The sequence below is a fragment of the Capsicum annuum genome, chromosome 1 (assembly GCF_002878395.1).
Source record: "Capsicum annuum cultivar UCD-10X-F1 chromosome 1, UCD10Xv1.1, whole genome shotgun sequence".
NCBI classification, from domain to species: Eukaryota; Viridiplantae; Streptophyta; class Magnoliopsida; order Solanales; family Solanaceae; genus Capsicum; species Capsicum annuum.
This window is the reverse complement of record NC_061111.1, coordinates 245225643-245233870: the sequence shown is the minus strand read 5'-3', so window position 1 is coordinate 245233870 and position 8228 is coordinate 245225643. Positions and strand designations below refer to the sequence as shown.

At 32.5% G+C, this 8228-nt stretch overlaps 1 pseudogene; it reads right to left on the bottom strand.

The window, feature by feature from the left end:
* Positions 1–230: 230 nt before the first annotated feature.
* Positions 231–7086, bottom strand: LOC107857339 (annotated as a pseudogene).
* Between the last annotated feature and the right edge of the window lie 1142 nt (positions 7087–8228).

Genomic DNA, 8228 nt, shown 5'->3' with positions numbered 1-8228 from the left:
ATTGATCATATCTTTTTATTACTTGACAACCACACCTATACTTGCATTTGCATTTAGGAACAACAATGAATATTTTTTTTTAATTCAAAAGAAGTTACTACTGATTAACAAATGTACAATAACAATAAGATAGTCAATATATTCCAACAAAGTGAGGTTTGGAAACTGATTAACAAAACTAAATAAGCAAATACAACATAAAAATGATTAGAAAAATTGCTAAGGAAGTTCTAATTCTTAGTTACAGCCTCCATGAATTCTTGATCATTCTCCAATGCTTCCAAAGCCTCTCGTAAAAGACAAACTTCAATATCTAAACTTCCTTCTTCTACTCCAGAAAATAAAGTAATTGACCCATCATTTTTATTGGTCATCCCACTCCTCACACCAATTGGTTTTCCCCAACCAAAATCATTACCGTAAATATTAAACCATGGAGAACTATTTATTCCCAATCTAGTATTATTCCCAACAAATAGTAAGCCCTTAGTGACTATAATTGGATTTTCAGCCCAATCTTTGTACTCTTTCATCAATTCTTCAGAGTTTTGAGCAACAACCATCTTGTTTATTTTCATTGCAGCCCATCCTAAACTATTTTTCAGTAGTTCCCCTACACTTGTTTTGACAAGCTTCATATGAACTGCATTACCAAAATATCCTTCTGGAAGAGTAGGATTTAGCCTTGATCTTGCACCGGTGAAAACTAATTAAGTATTCTTTTTTTCTCATTTTATATGATATTGTATTCTGTTTAATATGTCTCAAAAATTTGTGGTCCGATTTTTTTTTTGAATTTCGAATTTATTGTTCACTGAGTTGCCCTTTCTTTACGTCTGAAACAATAACATACATTTTTGTATTTAAAAATAATTTAACTTTAAACTTTGAAATTAACCTTAATGAGTATAGATTATTTATGTCTCATGTGTAGTTCGACTATTTCTTTCAAGTTAAATTTAATGAAACAGAAGTTGTGACTTAATTACATTGCATTGTCAGCACAAGAGTTGGTTAGATCCAGTAGCTTCAGACAAGACTAATTAGTGATTAGTTAGTTTGTTGGATGATTAGTTAGTTTATTAGTAAGATATGTACAGATATCAATAGTGTAGAATGTAGCACGTATATAAGGGAGAAGAGTGCACTCATTCTCTAGTAGTATTGTATAGAGGCAGTTATTGATTTGCTTAATCAATTGCATAGAATCAATTCATTTGTATTGCTCTTTATCTCTCTTCTTAGATCACTTCTCATAATTCTTGAATCCTAGTTAGCTTCGTGGTAGAAGAGCCTATCGTCCATCAATATGGTTTGTGTTGAGCTAGTCTGATGAAGAGATAGAAGGACGTGATTTGAGACAACAATGGCGATGAAAGTCAATAACACTTTGTCGGAGAAATTGAGTCATAATCATCAATTGTATCTCAATCAGTCAAATACTTCTGGAATAGTGTCAATCTTGATGCAACTGCCAGGATCTAAAAACTACTCTATTTGGAGTCAATTGATGAGAATAGCCATACTTGAAAGAAACAAGTTGGGATTCATCAATGCCACTTGCAGACAAGCAAGTTTTGGTCCAAATTTGACTGATTTATGGGAGCGACGTAATTCAATCGTCTTGTCAAGGATAATGAATTATGTTTCAAAGGAATTACTAAGTGTAATAGTAGATTCTTGTGATGCTTATTATGTGTGGAAAGATCTTAAAAAGTGATTTAATAAAGTTGATGGATTGCGGATATTTCAGCTTCATCGTGAGATTGCAACAACTTCTAAAGGTACTAGAAGTATTGCTGAATATTTCTCTAAATTGAGTTTTCTTTGGGTAGAATTTGATTGTTTGTCCCCAATCGGTGGTTGTGATTATGAAAAATCACATGAATTTGTAGAGTTTGTAAAGAGGCAGAAGTTGTTACAGTTTCTAATGGGACTCAATGACTCATATGAACAAGCTCGAGGTCAAATCCTCATGTTAAAAATTATTCCAACAGTAAATCAAGCATATTCTATTATGATTGAGAGGGAAAGTTAGAGGGTAATTGCTCACACTATTGGACCTTCTGAAAATATTCAAATTACTGCTTAATGAGCAACAAAAGTAATACTTCAAATAAGTGGGTAAAAGTTTAGCAAGAATGAGCAAGCTATCAATATCTTAAGCTAAGAACATGGGAGGTAACCTTTTTGCATCTCATGTTACAAAGGTTGACAATAAAGGTATTGCTTCTGCATCTTGATAATAAGGTAGAATGGATAATTGACACTGGTGCAACAAACCACATGCCCTCTAATATAGAATTGTTACACATAACACATGTCTGTGTTAGTGATAAATAGTGTTCATATACCAAATTGAGGGATAGTTAATATGTCTCACACTGGTTCTTGTGATGTGCTGAATGACCAGTCAATTAGAAATATGTTATATATACCTGATTTTAGGTATAATTTGATGTCAGTCTCCAGAAAAACTAAAGAGTTTAATTGTTAAGTCAACTTCTTTTCTAATTCTCATATATTTTAGGACCTCTCAAGTGGGAAGGTGTTGGCAATTGGTAAATAAAAGGATCGCTTATACGCTCTTGAATACATAGTAAAGTCATAGCAATGTTCTCTGTCTGACAAGGGATTGATTGCAATAAAAAAAATAAGGAGGATATTGCTATGGCATAAAAGAAAGGGGAATGCTTCTATTGGAGCCATGCAGAAGCTTCTTATGTTACTTGATGATTGTAAATTAGTATTAGATACTTGTGACATATGTCCTCTTGCTAGGCATACTAGAATTCCATTTTTCGTTAGTGAAACTAAATATGCAGCTATTTTTTATCTAATCCTTATAGATGTCTGGATTCCTTTCATGTTCACACAGTTGTTAGATATTGAATGTTCTTAACAATTGTTGGTGATCATTCTCGGATCAGTTGGGTCTATCTTCTTAAAGTGAAAAGTAATGTTTGTGTTCTTTTGAAGAATCTTATTCATTTAGTGCAAACACAATTTCACAAAACTGTTAAGGTGGTAAGATCAGATAATGAGACTGAATTTATGAATGTTGACTATCATGATTTATTCTCTACCCATGGGATAGTACATCAAAGATCTTATTTTTACACTCCACAACAAAGTAGAGTTGTGAAGAGGAAGAACAAATAAATTTTAAAGATAGCTAGAGCAATTAAATTTTAGGGTTCTATACCTCTTTAGTTCTAGAGACATTGCATATTAAGAGTTGTCTATATGATGAATAGACTACCTTCTTCGGCTTGCAAGGAAAAACCCCTATTGAAGTTTTCCATGGTCATCCACTTAGTCTTTCTCATCTAAGAACTTTTGGGTTCTTATGTTTGGTAGAAAATCTTCCTTCAGGGGATAAGTTTGATGCAAGAGTTATGTAGTTCATATGGGGTATTCTACAACAACTAAAGGATATGTTTTATACAACTTGGTTACTGGATCCTTTTTCTTGTCTATTGATGTCTTGTTTAAGGAAAATATTTTTTCTTTCAAAACTAAGCCTCTCTCCACTCTTATATTCCTAGACTTCTCTACAAATCCTTTTATTCCAGCCTCTCAGGACTCAGTGCAGAATACTGAGGTGCAACCTCTTAACCCTCCTGATGATGTTGATGTTGTTGTTGATCAGTTACTTGCAGAAGTACCACCAATATACGCAGTTGATGATACTTTTTTTGCCTATTGATGTGTCTGTTGAGGTTGTTCATAGACAGTCCTAAAGAACTAGGAAGCAGCCTACTTAGATGACTGATTACATTCCAATACTGCTTCAGTAAATACTCTATATTCACTTTCTCAAGTTTTAAGTCAAGCTCTATCTCCTGCTTATCAGAACTATTTGACTATATTTTCTTGTACTTCTGAACCCAAGACATATAGTGAGGCTTGTTCTGATCCTAAGTGGATCAAAGCTATGCTAGAAGAAATTCTTGCCCTTGAAGCTAATTATACTTGGAAATTAGTTCCTCTCCCTCTAGGAAAATATCCTATTGGGTGTAAATAAGTCTACAAGATAAAGTTTAAAGCTAATGGTGAAGTTGAAAGATACAAGGCCAGATTGATTGCTAAGGGCTTCGATCATAGAGAAGGTCTTGACTATCAAAACAATTTTCCCCTGTGGTGAAAATAGTGGACTATTTATAAGAAGACACTGTGAGAAAATTGTGGTCATTTTGGTATATGTTGATGACATGTTGATAGAGGGGAATGATTTAGTGTTGATAGAGCAGACCAAGTAAGAATTGCATGCCAAGTTCAAGATTACAGACCTAGGAACTCTAAAGTATTTCCTAAGAATAGAATTCAACAGATCTCACAGAGAAATATTAATGAATCAAAGGAAGTATTCTCTAGAAATGATAGATGATGTTGGTTCTTACTGGAGATAAACCTTACAGGACAACCCTAGACAACACGAGATAAAACACTAGAGAAATGGATGAAGTGACAGTAGTAGAAGATAATTCAACACTAGAAGAAGTGGGATCATATCAGAGACTGATTGGTAGATTGCTTTACTTGACTTTGACAAGACCAGACATATGTTTTGCAGTGCAAACATTAAGTCAATTTCTACAAGCATCAAAAATATCTAACATAGAAGCAGCACTAAGGGTAGTAAGATACATAAAAAGACAACATGCAATGGGAATATTAATAAGTAGAAAGAAATATAATGCGCTGACAACATATTGCGATGTTGACTGGCAGCATGCCCAAATACCAGGAGGTCTATGAAAGATTTTCTAGTTAAACATGGTAACTTCTTCATATATTGCAAATCCAAGAAGCAAACAATTATTTCAAGAATTTCAGCAGAATCATAGTATATGAGCATGGCTTCTACAATTTTAGAGATAGTGTGGATCACAGGACTATATAAAGAATTAGGAAAAGATTTGGAGTTGCCAGTGAAACTCTATTGTGATAGGAAGGCATCGTTACAAATAGCAACAAATGAAATTCAGTATATCATGAAAGAATAAACACATTGAAATAGATTGTCATTTCATTAGGGAGAAAGTTCAGATGAGATTAATCAGATCATTGTTCTTAAGAACACGTGAGCATCAACAAGCAAATATCTTAACAAGTTGATTAGATCACAACAGAAGTATTTAGTTCCCAAGTAGGGTGTTTTAGATGTATTCATACCTACAAGCTTGAGGGAAAGTAATAGAATAGGAGTTGTGACTTAATTACATTACACAGTCAGGACAAGAGTTTGTTAAAGTTAGTAGCTTCAGAATAGACTAATTAGTGATTAGTTACTTTGTTAGATGATTAGTTTAGTTGATTAGTAAGTGATGTACAACTATCAATAGTGTAGAATGTAGCATGTATATAAGGGAGAAGAGTGCACTCATTCTCCAATAGCATTGTACAGAGAAAATTACTGATTAGTTTGATTGATTGCATAGAATCGGTTCATATCTATTGTTCTTATCTCTCTTCTTACCTCATTGCTCATAAGTGTTGAATCCTATTTAGCTTCAAAAATATTTCACAAAAAGCTAAATTTTAAGACTACTGAACACACTAAAATTCCACAAAAAATGTTTGTCATAAAAGCTTATAGTTTAGAGAAAGGGTTTAAGTTCTTCTTTAATGAGGAAATTGACCTTAAGGGTCTAAAATACTTTCAAAATAAAATAATAATTTTGTTTGTTTTGCCATAGTAGTAAAATAGTGACATGTAATAAGGGGTCAAAGAGGTCCAAATATTTCATTAATCTTTGAAAAATCGTTAAATATGTCAATCCATCAATATTTGGGGTAAAACATGCTTCTTTCATAACAAAATTCTCTAAAATATTCCGTTATTTACAAGGGATGGAAGATTTTACAAGAAAGAGACTTGAAATTGGCTGTGAACTTTGTGAAATGGTCCAAATTCGCCCCTGAATTTTGTGAAATTGTGCATTTTTTTTTTCTCAACTACCATCCATCATTATTATTTTATCTAATAATAATAAAATGTGATATTAAAGTTTCCAAAAAAAAACTTTAATTTCAAGCGGTCTTCTCTCACACCTGTCATTAATATTTTATTTCATATCACTATTTTATCACTATTGCAAGACAAATGATTCTCAACTTAATAGAAACAATGAGACATAAGTAATTAAAAGTTTACTCACCTATCAAGATGTTGATGGTGATTTATTTCTCATTATCAAGCTTCCGACAACGAGTAATAGATCGCCATAGATGAGCTAAATAGGCTTGCAGATAAGAAATCGACTTAACACCCATTTCTGAATTGGCTTTATCCTTGAGCCTACCTATAGTTTCTTTACTAAGATGAAATATTCTCTCCATCAAAGGTGGAACTTCAAATTTTTTAAACAATTTCTCATCATACACCTTGAGAGGAAGAGAAATTGGAAGATGCAATTTTTCAGGAAAATAACGTTCTAAAACTAGAATTTTGGAAATAATTTCGTACCCATGAGAGATTTTGGACCAAGAATTAATAAAATGTCAAAAACCAGTTCCGTCACATAAGCTATGATTCATAGTGCATCCAATAAAAAGACCATCAACCAGCTTTGTTATTTGAACCCCAAATATAGGCTTAGTAACACATTCAAAATTTCTAATATTGTTGAGTGGAAAAAGAGAGTGAACAGTAAGTGGTGACCATGTAGAATCAAGAATAGCAGATACAGTTATTTTTGGAGCGCTAGCATGGGTGAATTCCACACCAGCATCATTACAATTGATGAAGAAAGAAATTGTATCATCATTTGTACTTTTGACGGATGAAAGCCGGCCAGCTAATGGAGGAAAGAAATCTAAAGTCCGAGAAAGGGATTCTTTTAAGTGGTCAATGAGTGATGATTTGGGAATATTATTATTTTCTTGTCTTGGTTTGTGGAAAAGGAGGCCTCTTTGGTTAGTTCCAAGACGGAGGAATGATAAATCCCATGGTGTCATTTCAATGTTTTTGTGTGAAAATGATTCATTTGATGTTGCTCCAACTAAACAGGTAGAAATTATTTGAATATCTTCCATTTTTTGAGGAAATCTATGAGAAAGGAGGGGAATTTCTTGGATGAAGTGGAAGAGATTGCAAGTTAGATTAGATAATTATGTCATTATCATTCTAAATTAATTCAACATGATTCACTAATCTTAAGTTTTGGTTGACTTCGATTGTAAGAAATGTCTCAATTATATTGTACTTTATATATTTAGTAGCATTCAAAAGAATATACTAGCAACTTTGTTAATCGATCACGCAAGTAGAAATATTCTCAAGAAAGAACAGTCAATTCTCTTCTTTAATCAATTACTCGTGAGGAAATATTCAAAAGAAAGTATAAGCAATTCTCTTCATTAATTAATTACGTAAAGAGGACATTTCAATCAAGATAAAGTAGTTAAAGCTCAAACGTCAAAATAATTAGTTTTATACCAATACTAAATATTATATTACATTACGATATTTCAATTTCTTTTTTATAAAAATCAAATAATGTATCGAATACCAAAAAAAACTAAAAATAAAAAAGCATATCAACTATCATACTATCGAAATTACGATATCAAAAATTTTGATTTCAATATGATAATTCATTCTCTACTTTATCATGCCCGAATCTTATTTAGTGGAACGATTTACTAGAAAGGTTCAAATTTTGAATCTTCATGTGTACTTATACTCAGTAGGTATCATAGGCCGACTGAGCAAAATGGAAAACTAAACAAGTAAAGATGCAATAAGGACGCCTCCACCTTCATAAGTTTCCAAACAGTAGCCCACACTGTCTCTACTAACAATTCTACAATATAACATCTAATAAGACTAACAACACACAAAGATATGAGGAAACTAAGTACACAACAACAAAAATATAGATAGAGATACAAATGATACAATGTAATGCAATGCTATGATGATAGGATAATGATGATATTAGTCATTGCATGAATGAAGTCAAACTCATAGCTTTAAAAGTCTCAAACTCCCTCAAATCACTCCTGAAAGTATCAGGGACCCTGCCAACCATCTCCACAACTCACAAATAGCATATAACAATTAAAGAGATGGGCAAAATGGTCAAAACATATAAAAGGGAAAAAATCACAACTGCGATTGTTACATGCGCAGGGTTCGGAGAAGAGTTGGATCACAAAGTACTTCATTTTCATATTTTGGAAAAATTGAATAAGTTAATCTCATAAAATATGTATAATCC